Source organism: Neovison vison, chromosome 11 (assembly GCF_020171115.1).
Source record: "Neovison vison isolate M4711 chromosome 11, ASM_NN_V1, whole genome shotgun sequence".
Taxonomy (NCBI): Eukaryota; Metazoa; Chordata; class Mammalia; order Carnivora; family Mustelidae; genus Neogale; species Neogale vison.
This window is the reverse complement of record NC_058101.1, coordinates 6,380,369-6,400,227: the sequence shown is the minus strand read 5'-3', so window position 1 is coordinate 6,400,227 and position 19,859 is coordinate 6,380,369.

The following is a 19,859-nucleotide window of genomic DNA, read 5'->3' as shown; positions in this document are numbered from 1 at the left end:
AATTCACCCCTTGGAGATGTTCGTGAGAATTTTACAACACTACGCAAATAATTGATGGTACACCACAGTATAAATCAGAGATTAAGAGCACAGGTTTTGGAGTCACAGCCTTCGGTTTAAACCTCAGCCAGCCATTTTCTTAACCTCCTCAGGGTGCTTTCACCGTGTCCGACTTCGAGGCTTCCCACCAGCGCTCTGCCGATGGCATACCCATGTGTCAAGAAATTCGTCCTCTCAACCCTGGGGATGCTGTGATGGGAAATTCAGCATCGTCCGAGCTTCTGCGTCCATCAGTCATAAGTGTATTTTCCTCATGGGGTTTGTTAAAAGATGAAATGCAGATCCTCCCACAAAGCATTCAGTCCAGCGCGTAGCCAGTGGTGACCGAATGACAGCCTGCCCCGAGAGCACGGTCCTTGGCCAGCCATCCAGTTCAGCCAGCGTTTGGAAAATGTCTAGCAGACAGTTACCTCCCACTCCGCCGCACAAAGAGAATCCTGAAAACCATGAGCAGCAGAGCCATCGGACAAACAGCTCCTTTCTAGAAATGCCGATGACGACGGCCATTGGAACCAGGCCCCGCTCTCTCTGTCCGCTCGCTCCTGAAGTCTTCCTCCTTTCACAGTCGGTAGCTGGAAGGCATCAACGCGCCAGTCTCCTCTTCCACTGGGAGTGAAATAATTCCCTCAAGTTCAGAGCCAGCTGCAGGAATGCACAGGAAGTATGAAGGCTGGGATTTCTTTTTTTCTTAAATAGTGGATCTATTGATGAGCTATTCTTTTGTTTCATTTTACTTATGGACAACTTGTAATACTTGACTTCGCCGTGCTGTGTTTACTGTAGGGAAATCTTTTTAGGGTCAGAGGAACAGTAAGACTATATGAGGCAGAAGCATACTCAAATTAAAATGAACTCTTCAAAACCGATGGGAGGTTTAGCGATTTCCCAGAGAAACCCAGTGGAGTCAAAACCCATTGTTCTCATCATTCTAAAGCCTGTTTCCAGACAGTTGCTACTTGTCTTCTAGGAGCCGGCTGTTCCACTAGCTCTCCAAGCTCCACAGATGGGTGACTGGGGACCGTAGACCGAGGTGAAAAAGTCTCTGCCCCACGTTAGAGAACACTGTTGTGAAAAAGCCAAGAATGAGCTCCCAACTGGCGCAGAACGTTTGAAAGCAACATACCTTGCAAAGGTTTTGTATTTAAAAAACAGAATGATAAGGAGAGAAAGCCGCCATCCGCTCTTACTGACCCGGCCAGCTGTTCAAATGTGAAAAATAATAACCAAATAGCATATGTACTTCATTCTTTTTTTAAAGGAGTTGGCACTCCGTGTGGGAAGCTGTCAACTGAGTGGAAATTAAGGGAGTCTTACTTTAGCCAAGTTTTATTTTTGCAACAAACACACTCCTGTGTCTGGAGTAGTTGGTGTCTCAGAGCAGGAATGGGAATCTGGAGGCTGTTTCCTTCTCTGCCACTTCTTAGCTCTGTGACCCCGAGCAGGGCGAAGAAAATCTCGCGTCATTCCGTCATTCTCCATTTACAAAATTTTTGTTTATAAAGTTCAAGCATTCATGACGTGACATTCAGAGACACAGGGGTCCAGTAAAGGAGATCATGCATGGGAAGACCTGGCCCGTGCGTGGTATACAGTAGGTACACAATAAGGCGGCATTCTGGTGTGAGTGTAGAGCGCACCCAGGATTTCAGAGCTGGTTGGAGCCTTAGGGGTTATTACCTATATTTCATGTGTCTTTGCTTACCTCCACTCTGACCCATTTGCATTGATTTTGCAGATTAAACTCTCAGACGACAATCTTATCCTTGCATTTCCAACCAATGGGGGGGTGGGCGTGACCCTTGTTGGAGCCCCCACGTGCTCACCGTAGCTACGTCACGCACCACGTGGCAGACATGACAGTTCTTCACCTGTCTGTTTCCCCTTGGCCGAGATGCCTTCACGTACAGGTCCTCTCACCCTTCGGAGCTCTGTTTCCCCAGGACCTAGCACAATGTCTGATGCAAGGCAGAAGATCAGTAAGTAGTTGTTGTCGATGTCAACAGAAATATAAAGCGGTAGCCCAACCCCAGAGAACTTAGACTTCGCAGACACATAATACGTTAGCAGAAAAGTGGGATCCTTGTGGAACCTAGACGAAGGATGGGACACCAAAGGGCAAGCCCCCAGCATTGATATCCAGCACGGCCGTGGGGGTCTGCTCGGGACCCTGCAGCTTCTCACGCTGCTCACAAGGAAGGTGCGATTTCTGATGCATGCTCTGCCCCTTGTCCTGGGTCTTCTTGCCCTTAAGGTCAGCCTGGCTCCTCCCCCAGGGGACTAACCCCCTGAAGGCTGTACTTCTGTCTCCCCAGTCAACTAGCAGGGTTTGGCCATTGGGAGATGAATGATTGGAGGGAGGGAGAGGGGAAGGCAGAGCCAGGCTCTTTCTCCTGTCTCTGATCTCAGACAGCGTGATGGTGGTTTTGTCTTTTCTGGTGGCTAGATCCTGCCTGCCACATCTCCACCAGGCAGATGTAAACCCTCCTGGGGCTGGGGGTGCAGGTAACCTCCCACAGCGGCTTGGGAGCTCATCCACTATTATATAACTGAACCCTTCTGGTACCTGCCCTGCGTTCGAAATACTTAAAGTAATTTGTTTTCCTGGATTGGCCCTTCTGACACTCGTATTGCTCTAGCTTGCACAGCTAACAAGAAATTAATACAGCAACAAGTACTGACCACTTACTTCAGGACAGAAACCGTGCTAGGCATGGAAGAGGCAAAAATGAATAAGGTGTTATCTTTGCCCTGGAGACGCAGAGTCTGATGGAGGAGACGGACATGTAAGCAAAGAATGTATGATGCAGGGAAACAACCTCACTAATGAAGTTTACTAAGTTCACAACGGTACGTGTCTGCAGACGGAAACGACTAGCCTGGGGGAGGGGAAGGTCAGGAGAAAAGGGTTTTAAAAAGTTTGGCATTTAATATAGTATTTAGACAGTATACAGGCTCTGGAAACTGCTAGATTCAATCTTGAGCCACCATTTATTAGGTGTATGACTGAAAACAAGTGGGTTTTTTTTGTTTGGTTTTTTTTTAAAGACTTACTATATCTCAATGTCCTTATGTCAAACGTGAATGATAATAGTAAAGACATCATAGTGTTAATGTAAAGGTTAAATGACTTGATAGATATAAAGCTTTTAATACAGTGTCTAGCTCATGGCAAGCCCTACATAATATTAGCTATTATTATGATTATTGTTGCTGGAACAGTGAGGGAAGTCTAGGTGTTCACCTCCTAATACAGTAGCTGGCATATAGTAGGTGCTCAAGAGATGCTACCTGATTCAGCAAATGACTTGACAACATAAGTGGACGTGTGCATGAGTTTACCAATCGAATGATGAAGGATGGAAGAAGAGCATTCCAGGCACTGGCCAAACACATGGTGGTTTGGAGCACCACAAGTCTAGTTGGTTTGGATTCATGAGTCAGTCTCTTATGAGTTTGGTTCATGTGAGGTTTTACCCCTTGAATTCACCTCTGGCTTCAGGGACCCAATCAAGTTCTGCAAGTTGACTTGTCTTCTTCCCCTTTCTAAAGGCCCTTTTTTTCAAAATCAGTAAAAGATATTCAAGGAAGGGAGTTCTGCATGGGTTGTGGTGGTGAGGAGGGTTGCTGGATATGGCAAATAAAAATACTGGACATTAAATTTGACTTTCGGATAAACAACAAATAATGTCTAAACCTCACAGTGGTTATTCTGAAGTCTGTGCCATGTACGCATTGACCATGACCCATTAACATTTTTTTTTTCTAGAAGGAGAAATTGGCCCTTGATAAGGCATGCTTCATTGTCCTTGTTGCAATTTCTTCCTTGGGGGCCATAGAAAAGATTTACTTCCCAGCTCAAATTTTATGTAATTCAAGGGCCCTTATAGCAAATGGCCCAAGAGCTAACTAGGTCAGGTGAATAGCGGTTCCCTCTAAAAGACCATCCTGGTCCTGCTGGGCTTCAGGGGTTACTCCCTGGTCTGAACCAGAAGACACATAGCATTTCGTCTTTCAAATTCATGTTCCACACTTGGAAACGTGACCTTTCCTTTTTATCTGTCTTTCCTTTTCAACTAGGTTATAAGGGAGTAAAAACCAAATATTTTTATAACTTCCAAGCCCAGCACACAGTAGATGCTCAGCATATTGGTTTTTTTTTTGTTTTTTTTTTTTTAATAAATCAGTACATGAAGAAAGAAATCAGTATTCCCATTGGATATTGCCAACCACCAGGAAGTGTGTTGCCTAATGGACTTTGGAGTTATACTGAGTTTGAATTCCAGGTCCTGCTCCCATCTAACATTGGGCGCTGGGGCAGCTTACTTCACCTTCTCCCCTTTGAACAGGTACAATCCCAGTTGACCTCTCGGGATTGTTATTTGGACTAAGTTGATTAACTTTAGATTAATGAGCACCTGGGAAACATTTCCAACTGGAAGTTACAGTTATCCTGATGGCAATTAGTAAGGTGCAGGGGACCGTTGCGTAATATTCCGACTGCCATTTCATTCCCAAACATCAACCACAGAAAGCAGAAGTCAGACTGGGTAAGCCATTTCACATTAGCTCCTTTATTGGGAAGATTGAACTATTTAAGGGAAGCCAGTCCATAAGAGAAACCAGCCTCTCTCTGATGGTTTGTGGTCATTTAATGAATAACCCACACCTTAAAATAATCAGAGAGAGGCTGGCAGGGAGGCAAGCGGCAAACAATTCCGTTGGAGTCACGTGGTTGTCCCTGCTCCCCCACATCCGTCTCCCTCCTTGCAGCACAGTTTTGAGTGACTGAAGCCAGTTCGGGCAAGGATTCCAGACGGGGAGAAAAGCAAATACGTGAGTCAGAGGTCAGGAGAGAAGAATAGGCCAGGGGGGAGGAAGAAATGCTGAGCTGATAATTGAAAGATAATGGGGTGTGGGGGTGGGTCAGAGCAGCATAATCACGGGGGGGGGGGGGGGGGAGACAGACACCCCCAAGCTTTCTCAGGCATCTGTGCAAGGACCAGTGTTACAACTTCTCTTAAAAGAAGGTCTACGGAGCGTGGATTTCTGAACACTTGGGCCACCCAGCATGGAATTTTGGGAAATGGCCCTGTTGAGTAAAGCCATTAACAAATGACTTTCCTTTCATTTTCTCCATTAGCAGGACCTTCTGTGTCTGCCTCCCGTAGTAGCAACTGGAAGGAGTAAATTTGCTGACAAGCATCCGTGTAGAGGGGGCCACTGGATGGGATTTTTATCATGCAAAAATGATCCCAAATGATTAGTTGAAAGGTTGCCAGGAATGTCTGGAATTTCCCCTCCATTGAGCACACCCAGGTTTTTGAGGGTAGAGTCAAGGTGAAGAACTTAGAAAAATAAGCCTTATTGATTTCTTCACTTCTGTAAATATTTTAATTTTATAATAGGCTTCCCAGCTTGCTCTCAACAACATAGGAAGGAGGAAATCTGTGATGTAGTGACCGAGGAGAGGTTTTGAGGTTAGATTTTGACCAGACACCTAGCTCAACCATATTGTAGACATTTATCAGAGATGATGACCTAATCCCTTTGTGCTTCTGTTATCTCATCTGTAAAAATGGATATTTGGCATCATCATGACTTGTGAGGAGCCAACCAAATTGTAAAGTGACTAGACCCTGACCTAGGGAGAACCTCAAAGTTTAAACATCCTTTTTCTTTTCTCTGCTCTCTTTTATTCCAAACTCTTCCCAACCCAACCCCAACCCCGACCCCAGCAATTCTCTAATCTGGGACAGCCTTTGCTAAACTTTTGGGAAGGGCAGGAGACAAGAAGGAGGAGAGGTGGTGAGTCATGTTCCCACCTGGAAGGAAGTGCTGCAAACACAAGTAGCCATCAGGTGCAAAGAGTAGGTGGTAGATGTGTCCTTGGACAGTGCAGGGAATCTCAGGGAAGCCAGGGGGGTTGAGGTGGAGTAACCCCAAGGGACAGGGACAGGAGAAAGGGTTGAAGAGGTATAGAGGGGCAGGTTGTGTGATCGTGTAGGACCTTGAAGGCCATGAAGAGGACTTGGGCGTTTACCCAAAGTGGGTTGGGAAGCCATTCGAGGGTTGTAAGCTGAAGAATGATGTGCTTGACATTGTGTTAAAAGGGTCACTCTGGTTTCAGTGCTGAAAATGCATTATGGGACATGTATGAAACCATCATGTTGTACCCCTTAAACTTACATACGTTCTGTGTCAATACTATCTCAATAAATCTGGGGAAAAAATAAAAAGAAAGAAAAAATATACATTATGGGGTAGAAATGTGGAGCGAGTAGAAGGTCCGTATGGACAGAAGCTGTTCGGATCCCACTCACTATCCAGGTGAGGGAAGGTGGAGGTCAGAGCAGACCGGCAGCTGTGTGGGTGGAGAGAAGTAGTCAGATTGGGAACATATTCTGAAGGCAACCATTTAGGCTTTCCTGATAGATTCAGTGTGTAATGTGAGAGAGACTTTGTTAAGGTTTTTGATCCAAGAAATTAAAAGATAGTGATGACATTTACCATAAAAAGAAAGGGCTCAGGAAGCAGACCAGGAGTTTAATTTTAGCCTCATAAAATCTGAGATGCCAAAGAAGCATCCATCAGCAAGCAGATTAGGGCTAGGCTCTCTACAGAGGAAAGGGGATATAGCTGGGTAAGGATGTAGGATTGGGAGTTCATTTTGTTTTATTTTATTTAAGATGGGAGAAATAATAGAGTGTTTTCCAGTGATGAGAGTAATTCAATAGAATGGGAAAATGTGGCTATGCCTGAGAGGGGACAATCGCAGGAATAGTGCGTATCAATAGGGGACAAAGGGTGGGATCTCGTGCACAAACGAAGACAGTGTTAGAGCTGGCCCAGCCCTGGCAACAGAAAGGATGACGAAGTATGTGTAGACAGGAGATCCGCATGGTGGCACGGTGTTGAGGCGCTGTCTTCTGATCGCGTGTGTTTTCTTGCCGAAAGAGAAAGTGAAGTCAGCGTGGGGATGGTAGTGAAGGGTGGAGGGTTTCAGGAGAGCAACAGAGCCGAGACTGACCAGGGGAGCGGAAGGATGAATGGATCTGCGATTGTCGAGTGAATGCAGTTGGAATTGCCAAGTAGCGTTCAGGGCTGACTTGAGGTTGAAGGTCATGGATTTAAACTGAGACCAGCCACCTTCATCTGTGCAGACAAGAGTGTAGGGAAGATGGAGAGCCCAACTGAAGCCAGACTGGGGTTTTGCCCATTGACTACGAGGAAGGGAGAGGAGGGCAAAAGAGCTGAGGGCTTATGCAAGTCACTGGTCGTACGGATGGCTGGTGGGCAAGGAAGGAAGTGAGCGCATGAAATGAACAAGAAGCTGTAGCAGAGCCACAGGGCCAGTGGATGGCAGGTTCCCATGGAACTGAGAAATGGCTGGAGTCGGAACGTTAGAACAAATGAACTGAAAAGGGAGGAGGGGGAAATGCAAATCAAAGTCCTGGTGACATGTCATTGCCTTCAGACCTCCCAGGATGACTATAATACAAGATAGAACATGTGTTGAGGATGATGTAGAGAAATCAGAACCCTCGTTCAGAGCTGGTGGGATTACACAATGGTGCAGTGACTACAAAACAATCTGGTAGTTCCTCAAAATGTGGAATATAGAATTACCATAAGACCCGGCAAGCCCACTCCTAGGTGGAGACCCCAGAGAAATGAAAGCACACATCACATAAAAAGAGGTACACAAGCGTTTATGGCAGCGTTGTTCATAATAACCCCAAAGTGGAAACCACCCAAATGTCCATCCACTGATGAATGGATAAGTAGAATACATCCGTACGATACAGTATTACTCGGCAATAAAAAGGAATGAAGTTCTGACGTATGCTACAGTTTGGGTGGACCTGGGAAACATTACGCGAAGTGAAAGAAACCGATCACAGAAAGCCACCCATTGTATAATGTGAAATGTTCAGAATAGACAGATATAGAGAGAGAGAAGGTAGCCTGGTGGTTGCCTAGGACTGGAGCAATGGGAGAACTGAGGGGGTGGTGAAAGCTAATGGGTGTGGTGGGGGTTTTGGGGGCGGGCAGTGATTAAAATAACATAAAGTTCATTGTGCTAATGGTCGTACAACTCTGTGAATACACTGAAACCCTTAAACTGTATACTTTCCAAGGGTGAATTTTATGGTATATGAATTATATCACAATAAAGCTGTTACCAAAAAAATAAAAATAAAAATAGAAGGAGGTGGTCAGAGAATGGGGATGCTTGAAACGGGTTTTATGGAGGTTTTGCCCATTGCTAACGACAGGAGGCAGGGTCTGACCAGGGAAGCCAGTAGGTGGTCTGACTTAGGGGAGGGAGGCAGGAAGACTCCAGGAGGAGGACCCATGAGGTCCTAGGCATTAAGTATGGTGCCAGGAATAGTGTTGCGGGGCAGGGGAGGATCTTCAGGGAATGCAGGGGACGACCTGAGGGTTTGCAAGGGACTACCACAAAGAAGCGCCAGAACTCCTGGAGCTCTGATAGCAGGCGGTTCAAAGCTGGGATGGGGTTAGAGGGAATGTTCTAGAATTTGGGTGTTTGTGAAAGGAATGAAAATATCCTGCAGTATGAAGCGTGACTGTGCTTTTTCCTTCCTTCACTCATTCATTCGCGCACCAGCTCTTCATTCTTTTTCTGGCACCTCGCGCTCTCGTGTGGCCATGTCTGCGGATGGGGGCGAGCAGGCGGGCCGCGGCGTCCCCGCCGCTCTGTGCAGGTCTTGCAGTGAGCTCGCCCGGAGCCCGGGCCCACGCGCGCCGCGGAAGCTGCGCCCAGCGCGCCGTGCCCAGTCCTTGATCCCTGGCAGCACAGCGGCGGTCACGGACACAGGGAACGGCTCGTTGTTTAGAGAGGGTGGGTGCGGCCGTCGCGCCGTCGCGAGGGAGGACGAGGGATGCGCGTGCCATTGGAGGGACCTGAGCTGGGGCTGGGGCGCGGCGCTGCAGCACCTTGAGCAGCTTCCTCCAGCTCACGGAGCTCAGTTTGTGGATGACAAAATACCGACCTTGCAAGCGTTGGTGAGCATCAGGTGGCCAAGTCCTGCCTGTCGGACCCCTCGTAGACAGTGGGCGTGAGCATGAGTGGCCCGTTCTCTCCTCCTCTCTTCCCTTCCGTGGCCTTAATGCTGATGTCGCTTCCATGCTCGATCTCCAGCTTCCTGTCGTTCCAAACCCGGCTTCTCTTCAGAAGCCTTTTTCTAGGCTTCTTTCATAACACTTTCCTCATTGTAACCTTTAAAATAACCTGTGAGGTATGTAGAAGAGGTACTAGTGTTGTTCACTTACGGAAGAGAATATACGGTACAGAGAGCATCTGACATTTCCCAGGTACTTGCTAAATGGTGTTTTTCTAAACACTTTACGTGCATTGATTTACTTAATCCTCACAATAATCCTAAGAGGGGTATTATTAGCCTCATCTCACAGAAAGGGAAGCAGGCACAGCTTAAAGGTCAAATAACTTGCTGAAGGTCACATAGCTTCTGAGCATGGGGGCAGGATTTGAACCCGGGCAGTCTGGTCCCAGAGCTTAAACACTATGCGGCTCTGGTAGAAGGGGAGAAACCAGATCATGGTATAAAACTCCTGCGCGAAGAAATTCTTTTGACGGTTACTGCTCAGGTATCTTGCTGGTCTCCGGAATGTCATGCAGCTTGAAAATGTCGGTAGTTCACAAGGGAGACTCTTAGAATGCTATTGTTATCTCCTACAGGAGGGAGCCTGTGTGAGTTTGATTACCTGGCTTCCTCCTAGCTCAGCCACCCCTGAGAATTCTTCTGCAGAGACAAAGAAGTCCATCCAAGATAATGGCAGTCAGGGTAGCTACCCTTGTCATATTACAGTTCGCCTGCTGAAACCCAAAGTTTTCTCAATATTATATAAATCTGAAAATCTAGGGGAAACTCTGCAAAGCGTTGGGAAACAAATACTTTATAAAGTTCAATGAAACTTCTAATGATTCTCTGGCCGCAGCAGAGTTTTCCTTGGGAAGCAGGATGTTTGGCCCGTGACTGGGCCATTAGGCACTCATGAAACCCGTCTCAGAACAAGACGAGGGTGTCTTAGGAAGTCTGGGCAGCTGGTCGCGAAGGTCGGTGTTTTTAGCGGTGGATGAGCAGACATTCCAATAGCTACAGATGTGTCATTTTTCTTCCTGCTGCTACTGATTTTAGCTTTTGAGCTCTAGAATTTCTCCCAAACCAGGAATGGAGAGAAAAAGGGAAGATAAAACTAAAGCCTTATTATTTTAGTACGTCAGAACTTGGATGTAAGTCTGATGAAGGAAGAGCTGGGAATTACTATCGAAAATGAGGTCAAGTATGTATATTTTGCAAGTGTTAAGTGCATGTGTATGCATTTAACTGTTGTTCCACGGTTCCTATTTCTATTTGGTGATAAGAAGTGGACTTCCTCTGTATCCTTATGAAGTACATGAGATATGTATGTAATTTATAGATTTTATTTATTTTCTGAAGATCTGAGCTCTCCACTGTGTGGTTAATAATTCAAAGAAGTGGGGCACCCGGGTGGTTCAATCAGTTAAGTGTCTGATTCGGCTCAGCTCATGATCTCAGGGTCTTGGGATTGAGCCCCAAGTTGGACTCCTCACTCAGCGGAGAGTCTGCTTGCCGCTCTTCTCCCTGTATTCATTCTCTTTCTGTCTCCCAGTCTCTCTCTGGCAAATAAATAAATAAAATCTTTTTTTTTTTTAAGATTTTATTTATTTATTTGACAGAGATCACAAGTAGGCAGAGAGGCAGGCAGAGAGACAGAGGGAAGGAGGCTCCCTGCTGAGCAGAGAGTCCGATGCGGGACGCGATCCCAGGACCCTGAGATCATGACCCGAGCCAAAGGCAGAGGCTTAACCCACTGAGCCACCCAGGCGCCCCCTAAAATCTTTTTTTTTTAAGATTTTATTTATTTGCCAGAGAGAGAGAAAGAGAGTAAGCCCAAGCAGGGGGAGCAGCAGGCAGAGGGAGAAGCAGACTCCCTGCAGAGATGGGAGCCCCATGAGGGGCTGGATCCCAGGACCCTGAGATCATGACCTAAGCTGAAGGCAGATGTTTAACCAACTGAGCCACCCAGGGGTCCCTAAATAAATAAATTAAATTTAAAAATAAAAACAATTCAAAGATGTTCTCTTTCTCTTACTTGTAAAATGATGTGTGTATGTGTATATGTATACAATATATATACACAATATATACGCAATATATATATGTATATATACACTATATATACAGAGAATATATATATTCTCTGTATGTGTACATTTTAATAGCTGTTCTCTACACATATGTATATTGTACATAATATACTGTCTTTTCATGAATACATACAGCAGAGTCAGTCTAATAAATGAAAACATTATGACTTGAACAGAAACAAACGGGGCAAACAGTCTTTCTTAGGAACGTGGAACAGCCATGCTAAGGTGCCCAAAATTATGTGAGGAATGGAGTGAAATATAAATAAATCCCTTTATGTTTAAAGAAACGCTCAAGTCTTCAATGTAAATGGAGCAGAAGGAGGGAACTGCGGCCCGCCTGGGATCCAGCTAGCCTTGGCCTCTTGTTTTCCGAAGAGAATTTCTCTTTGAAGTTGAGTGGCGTTCACTGGGATGGGGGCCCTTGATGCCTGCGGGGGCTCAGGGATTCCCTGAGAGGGAAAGCAAAGACTCACAGACATGGGCTCACACACTCACGCAGACCCAAACCCCAGGAACCGGAGTGTTTTGCCCTTGGGATTCCCAGGGCTCCTCCACACAGTCGGGGGGACTCTGGGAAACTGGTGTGAGGCCAGAACAACCTCACAAGACTCTTTCTGAGATGGGAGAGCCCCATAGCTGACTTACAGAATTCAAATACCAGAAACTCAAAGGACTCAACTTGGTGTCGTTCTCCCTTGTCTGTCAGTGGTGTTTGCTGGACTTCCTCCTCTTTCAGGGCCTTGAAATAGGGGTTGGGCAGAGGAAGAAGTGGGAGAAAAGAAGGGGGTCTCTATGAAGGTGCTCATTCTACTGCATGCAATGAGGGGTAGAGGACTGAGTGTGTAGACCTCTTCACCCGCTTCCCCCTGTAGATGATGATGGTGATGATGATGATGTTGAGTAACGCTAATGTTTGTGGATCCCTAACTCTGTGTCAGGAATTGTGATAAGCTTTCCATTCATTGTCGTTATGTCGTTACATAAGCTTTCCATTCGTTGTCTCCATAATTCTCAAAGGTAGGGGCTATTATTCGCACCTTCTCTGTTTTTCAAAAAAGTAAACTGAGTCTTGGAGGAAAGGAATAAGTTGCAGAAGACCACGTAGCTAGTACGTTGCTAGGAAGTAATGGTAGGTAGGATAACACACCCCACCCCACCCAGATATCTGCATCCTAATCCTTGGAACCTGTGACTCTACCACGTGGCACAGGAGAATTAAGGCTGTGCATGGAATTAAGGTTGCTAATCAGCTGACCTTGAGACTGAAGAAATTTTCCAAGATTATCTAGGTGGGCCCAGTGTAATCATCAGACTATCTCCTAAATGAAAGAGGAAGGCAGGAGGGTCAGTGTCAGAGTCATGCCCTGTGAGGAAGTCTCCCCGGCTCGAAGATGGAGGAGAGGGGTCATGAGCCAAGGACTGGGAGTGGCCTCCAGAAGCCGGAAAAGGCAAGAAAATGGATTCTCTCCTAGAGTCTCTAGACAGAACAAAGCTCTGATAACACCAGGTGTTATCCTGGTGAGATCCATTTTGGACTTCTGACCTCGGAAACTGCAAGATAAGAATTTGTGCTGCTCTAAGCCACTGAGCAGTAATAGGAAACTAATACAGTGATAAAGCTGAGGTCTGAAGTCTGGCTCTGCTGGTGGGGCGCTTAACAGCAGCCTCCCAGTGCAGGGCTACGGGGAGCCACGGGAGCAGGGATTAGCACAGGCCCGCTGGGAGAGAACCAGCCCCTCTGCTTCACAGCTGCACCGGAAAGGCCCTGGGCCTGAGAAGCCTGGAGAAACACCATACAGACCATGAACACCTCAGATACGGCAGACTTTCTAAGCCCATTGAATAAAAGAATGGTGGGGCGGGCTAGCGTCAGGGCGAGAAAGTTCTCATCCAAACATCCTCATTTACGTTCATTCTTCAAACACACATTGAGTATCTGCTCAGAGTAGGCCTTGCATTAGGTGTAGGGAATGTCAAAACAAGGAAGTCGTGCCTGGTCCTTCACACAGGTAACAATCTAGTGGGGGACACAGTCACGTACACAGACCGTTACCTTTCAGTGGGGTAGCACTGAGACAGCATACATGGGGAAGCACGGGGAAGGCATGAGACCAGTTTCGGGGGTTCAGGCATGGTTTCCTGGGGAAGGGGATCACTGAACTATGTCTTGAAAGATGACTTGGAGGGATGTGGGTGGTTAAGGGCTGGAGAGGAGACAGCTACCTGTGGAAAGTTCTGGAGGCATCTAGAACATGGCTTTCCCAGAAGCTGTACACAGATTTGCTATGGTTGAAGGGGAAGACTGGGCAAAAATGAGGCAAGAAAGGCAGGCAGGGACCAGAAAGTTAAGAGCGTGGATGCTGAGCTCAGGAATTTGGGTCATCCTATGAGTAATGTGGAGCCACGGTAGGGTTTTCCATCGGAAAGTGCTATAGTCAGACTTGCTACAGTTCAGCCTCTCTGATGGCCTGTGGAGGAACGACAGTGGATCCAGTGTCTCACTAGACATCTGTGAGGAAGAGCAGCCAAGAAGTCACTGCAGAGCTCCGGCCCATGGTCTCTGCTTCCCTGACAGGCAGCTGTGCAAAAAAGACCTCACTGAGGTCTGTGAAGACACCTTACTGAATACTGACCCAGAATCCCTTTACTTGGATGAACCTGAGCAAGTATAAATACTAAAACTCTGTAAAAAAGCTTCGAACTCTTGTCTTTTCCAGGTATGGCTTCCTTTCCTAGCCTTAATCCACATGATAATGGTTCCCTGGGCTGAGCCAGAACACATTGCCTTCAGCTCCCTCACTGTCTGGGGGACCCTCCTGTGTCGGGCTTTAGGCCCAGGTTGACTGCTCAATTCCAAACTGAGTGAACTCTCTCTTTACTTCTTCTATCCCCGACCTGAGGTTCCCCACTCTTATGCTTTCCAGGTTGCCTACTTTTTCTAGCATCCATTCTTCACAGCCGTTCTTATTTTACTCGCTGTCGTTTCTCTAAAACAGGCCCTCTTTCTTTTATCTCTGCTTCTGTTAGTCCCTTTTTTGATTAGTAAACCTTTTGCCAAGTTGTCTGTCCACTTGTTTATAATAATCTTTCAGATTATCCCAGTTCAAGAGGAGTTTTCTCATTTCTAAAGCTTAATATACATCAAAATTATCCACTCTATAATACAAAAAATAAGGACTCTCAGGCATGCATATATTTGGAAAAGATGTGCCACAAAATAAAGGGAGAAAAATAAGCTAGAGTATGCATCCATGATCCAGGCGTGTTCCTGGATGCATCTCACCGAAATTATCCAGAATGTCACTGTTGCTGGAGGAGATCTTTATTTAGGGATCTGAGCACCATATGCAACTTATCTCTGCACAACTTGTTTGTTTTATTTTCTATTTTCCATCACTGGCAAGACGATATTTGTTTCAGTCAGAGGAGACTAGATCATGCTTCAGTAACAACCCCTAAATCCTGGCTCGACCCAGAGGTTAATTCCTTGTTTGTTCTACAAACTCATGGCTCATCTGAGTTACTCAGGGACCCTTGCTGGCCGAGCAGTCACTGTCTCAAACACCGTCAGTCACTATGTCAAAGGGAAAGGAAACTGGCGGGTCTCTGCTCTCTGCCTGGATGTGACACATTTCTTCTGTCAAAACACATTGACCAGCGGCACCTGGGTGGCTTACTCGGTTAAGTGTCCGCCTTTGACTTGGGTCGTGATCCCAGGATCCTGGGTTGGAGCCCCATGTGGACTCCCTGCTCAGCGGGGAGTCTTCCTCTCCCTCTCCCTCTGCTGCTCCCCCTGCTTGTGTTCCCTCTCTTGCTCTATCATAAACAAACAAACAAACAAATAATCTTGAAAGAAAAAAACAAAACAAAACACATTGACCAGAAATGGTTACATGTTTCCACTCAACTGCAAGGGCCTGCTTAGGACTCAGAGAAAGAAGCATCTTCACCTGCAGCCAAGAGGGAGAGCTGGGAAAACCGGTCCAAGAGCTTTAATGATCTTCACTGTGCTCCTTGGGCGTTTGGCTTGTGAGAGGGGTAAGCCAGACACACCGTAATTTAACAGCACAGGTCGCTACCTTTTTAGACCTCTTACTAGCAGTAGCTGTGCCAAGTCTTCTCCAGTGGTAGATTTCAATACCATCATCCCCAGTGCCCTGCAATGATTTCCTGTTTGTATGTTATTACCCTATGACTTTTCTAACCAAGCATGTTGCCTTTTTGTTTTTGTTACCAAGAAGCTGAGAGCCGAAACTACACTACACTATACTCCGGGTGACTCTTTTTATCTGCAAACAGTTGTGTTGGATGATATGTGGTTTTAAAATAGAACAAACGACTATGAAAATAAGTGTATTCAACCTTACTTGTTAAGAAATTTAAGTTGCTATGGCAACCATGCGCTAGTCCTCTGAATGAAGAATTAATTATGTTGATTTATTTGGTACTAATTTTCTCACAAAATTTTAAGATTGTACAATGTTTGAACCTTTATACTCTGCCCCTTTGGAAAGATAGTTAACTATATTTGAGTTTTATTTTATATCGTGCCCCTTTGGAAAGATGTTCTAGTTAAGTCTGCAGCAGATTTGCATTTTATTTGCCTGTTGTATTGGTCGTTTGCAGCCTCACATCCGTCCAGACTGACAAAGACGTTGATACAATGGCAGGAGACAGGGACAGGTGCTAAACTGCTTGAGTGGGACCTTATTATATAGCTGTTCTCTTCACTCATGAGTAGTTTTGACTTATGAAGACTTTACCTCCCTACGAGACCTTGGGGTAACTGTGGAGACCTGAATGATGGATACCCAGACCGTGAGAATCCCCATGTGTGGAACACATTTCTTGCATTTAATCTTACCCTTAGCTTTTTCCTTTTTTTTTTTTTTTTTAAGATTTTACTTATTTATTTGACAGACAGAGATCACAAGTAGGCAGAGAGGCAGGCAGAGAGAGAGAGAGGAAGAAGCAGGCTCCGGGCTGAGCAGAGAGCCCGATGTGGGGCTCAATCCCAGGACCCTGGGATCGAGCCCGATGTGGGGCTCAACCCCAGGACCCTGGGATCATGACCTGAGCTGAAGGCAGAGGCTTTAACCCACTGAGCCACCCAGGCACCCCTTACCCTTAGCTTTTATTTTATAATTATTTTTTCCTTTTTTGCTTAGATCCCTTCAGCTTTTTTTTTTTTATTCTTTTGTATTTATAAGGAGTTTCCTCAAATATTTTGTAAGATGAGGCAGGATATATATAAACAAACAGAAATAAACACTAACAACTCCACTTTTTCATTACCCCTAAACTTGTTCTTTTTGGAATTGGCCACGTTGTGGGGGATAAATCTGTGAGCTTTCCTTCAGGCACCAATGGAAGTTGAGTGGCTGAGGTAACCTTCACTGAAGCCTGACTTCTGTCCTACCTCGGAGATAATTTTCTTCCACCCAGTGAACCAGAGAGCAGTAAGTCAAGACTTACGGACACAGCTTGGCTTTCTGAGGCCACAGCTCATTAGGATGGTCTATAGCATGTCACTGGGTAACTTCCTGCCCTGGAAACGTCCCTCCAAAGGAAGGACAGTCTTCTATTTCACTTATAAATCAAGTTAACTCCTATTCTTTGACTTTAAGAAAATAACGTCTCGCTTCCCCCTGGCACATTTCTTTCCCTTGGTCTCTGTCATTGCCCACACATGATTCTCGTGGTGGGATGAGTCAGAAAAGCATTAAACTTCTTGAATAAAACTACCAAACCCTGTAATTCAGGAAACACACTTTTACGGAGCCCTTGCGATGTGTAAGGAAGCTTCTGTGTGTTCGGCCGTGGGATCCTCACACTAACTCTGTGTGGTGGGTCTGCTTGTTCTCATATTTAGGCTGAAGAAATGGATGCTCAGAGATCGTGTGTATCTTGCCCAAGATCACCCAGTATTAGAAGAGAGATTCGTGTCATGTCCGTCCAACTGTAGAAAGCTCAGTCTTTGCAGACTACACTGCCCTACCTCCGCCTCTCTTAAGCCTTCCATCGAGGTTATGAACTTTGAAAGGGAAATAATATACTTCCTATTTTGAAAATAACAAAAGAAAGTGATCATATAACTTTAATAGTAAGTGTTGTATATGTATCCCAATTTAAAATAAAATCATGAAATTTTCCCTGTTGATCATTTAAGTGTGATAAACACACATTTCTTTCTTTCTTCCTTTCTTCCTTTCTTTCTTTTTTAACCTCTGTTTGTCAAAGATAGAAAGAGATAGGCAGGCAGAGGAAGGAGCAGGCTCCCCGCTGATCAAGGAGTCTGATGTGGGACTCGATCCCACAATCCTGGGATCATGACCTGAGCCAAAGGCAGACACTTAACCAACCGACTGAGCCAGGCATCTCTGCATTTCCATTTATAAGCACTGTATTATCGTAAATGCCCAGCAAATGATATTACACATATTTTATACATGAGAGACTCATCTGGGGTCCTGCAGTTAAAAAGGGCCAGAGTCGGGATCCGAACACAGGATTTCTGACTCCTAATCTAAGGTTATTTCTTCTGCTACAATATACATCATTTTGTGAGGCAAAAAAAGGAATTTCCAATGGTCTAACCCTAATGCTTTGGGGTCCAATGAGAAGCTGATAGGGGAATGTTGGGCTCACATCTGTACCTTCATGTCGCTCAGTACAACTCAAGGGAATGTTTGTTTTGTTGAAAGTCTAGCAGTTAAAGTGTGATCATGGGTTCCAAGGAATGCGGGTTAGTTTCCTAGGACCTAAGGGCCAGATTCCATTCCTGGGTGGAACTTTTATTGATTTGACTTTATTCCATTATTCCCAATTGACATATAGTTTAAAACCAAGAAGGCCCACCAGGCTGTGAGTGACGATAATCTCCAGTGAATAAAAAGCAACACTCAAATGTTTTGCTTTAGAGATCCTTAATCTGTTTTTTTTATCTGCTTATCTTTTTATCATTCTGCATTTTACTTATTGCTTTAATACAGTTTTTGTACTTAGGGAGAACCTATTTCTCCTCCAAACACCAACTGCACAAAGCAGCCGACCCCCTGTCCCACGGTATTGATTGCAAATTATTCAGTCACCTCTTCCTCCCACACTTCCATACCCGGGAATGAAAGTAGTCAGGGAAGGAAAAAGAAAGAAAAATCTTTCAAGAATTTAGACAGTAGAATGCAAATGAACTCCAGTCGTGGGACACTTGTATGGGGTGAGCTCAGGGTTACAACTCCAGACGCAACTGTGCGAACGTGGAAGTCCTTCTGTGCTCAGTCTCCCGTGGGAAGGTCCTCTCCCTGCCCCCGCAGCGGGCTCTGCCAGCTTATTCTCCCGGGGAAGCCGTGACCTGGCAGAGCAGAGCTCATATAATAGCTTCAGAGCTCTTAGCATCTCCAAAAGAGAAGGGTCAGAACGCAGAAGTACCAGGTGTCGGATTTCTTGGGCACTTGAAGGGTTTAACAGACAAGAAAAGTGCAGGTTTAGGGACAAAGATCCCCGGGGATTCTTGGAGGCAGCAGGGGGAGCGTGAGGGCTCTCAAGTCAGAATCTTGAATTCCAGACCCCGCTCCGCTGTTTTCCGACTTTGCAACCTTGAACAAGTAAGCCATCCGACTCTGAGCCTTCGTGTTCACATTTCTATGAAAAGGAGATTCTAATACTTTACTGAGTCTTTGTGACTTTTAAGGTAGGAAGTCGAGAGGTAAGGGAGCCAAATGCAGCAGGTCCTTGGTGCACAGATGGGGAGGACTTTGGTTTCTACCCTGAGCGTGACAAGGAGAGTCCTGCTAAGAGGTGTGACCTGATCTCATGGAAACTGTAGCAGGGTCCCTAGGTTACTGCCTCAGCGTGCTTGTAGCTACGGTAAAGCGGAACCAATGACGTAAGGTGGGAAACAGGGCTGGGGAGGCAGAGACACAGGGCATGTGGGTGTGGAGGGCACGAGCCCTGGAGAAGCAGAACATAGGACCAAGCCACAAATGGTTAGTGCTGCTTTTCTTCATTTAGACTGGGCTAGAGGGATTGAGGGAGAGGGAGGGAGAAGGGCCTGGCCTCCTGCCCCTCCACTCCCCACATTCTGCTCCCACCTCCATCCTTAGGTTTGAACGCATTTCCATCAGGGCCTGCTCCACCTAGCAACCAGTTTCTCTCTTTAAAAGTCAGCTTCCTTGTTCAACAGATGTTTGTCAATCACCTGTCATGTGAAGGCGCTCTGTTAGGCGCTTAATTTACAGCAACCTAAAAGATTATAAACATTTCAGGGTGCCTGGGTGGCTCCGTCATTAAACATCTGCCTTCGGCTCAGGTCATGATCCAAGGATGCTGGGATCGAGCCCTGCATCAGGCTCCCTGCTCAGCGGGGAGGCTGCTTCTCCCTCTCCCACTCCCCCGGCTTGTGTTCCCTCTTTCCCTGTGTCTCTGTCAAATAAATAAATAAAATCTTTTAAAAAAAGATTAGAAATAGAAATTCAAAAGCCAATCCCTCACAGGCTCATCAAAGAAAAATCAATGCAGTCCTATAGGGGTGGATACACTTAGGAACTGAGAAGGAAAAAGGTATGCTAACTTTCTGGGGGCC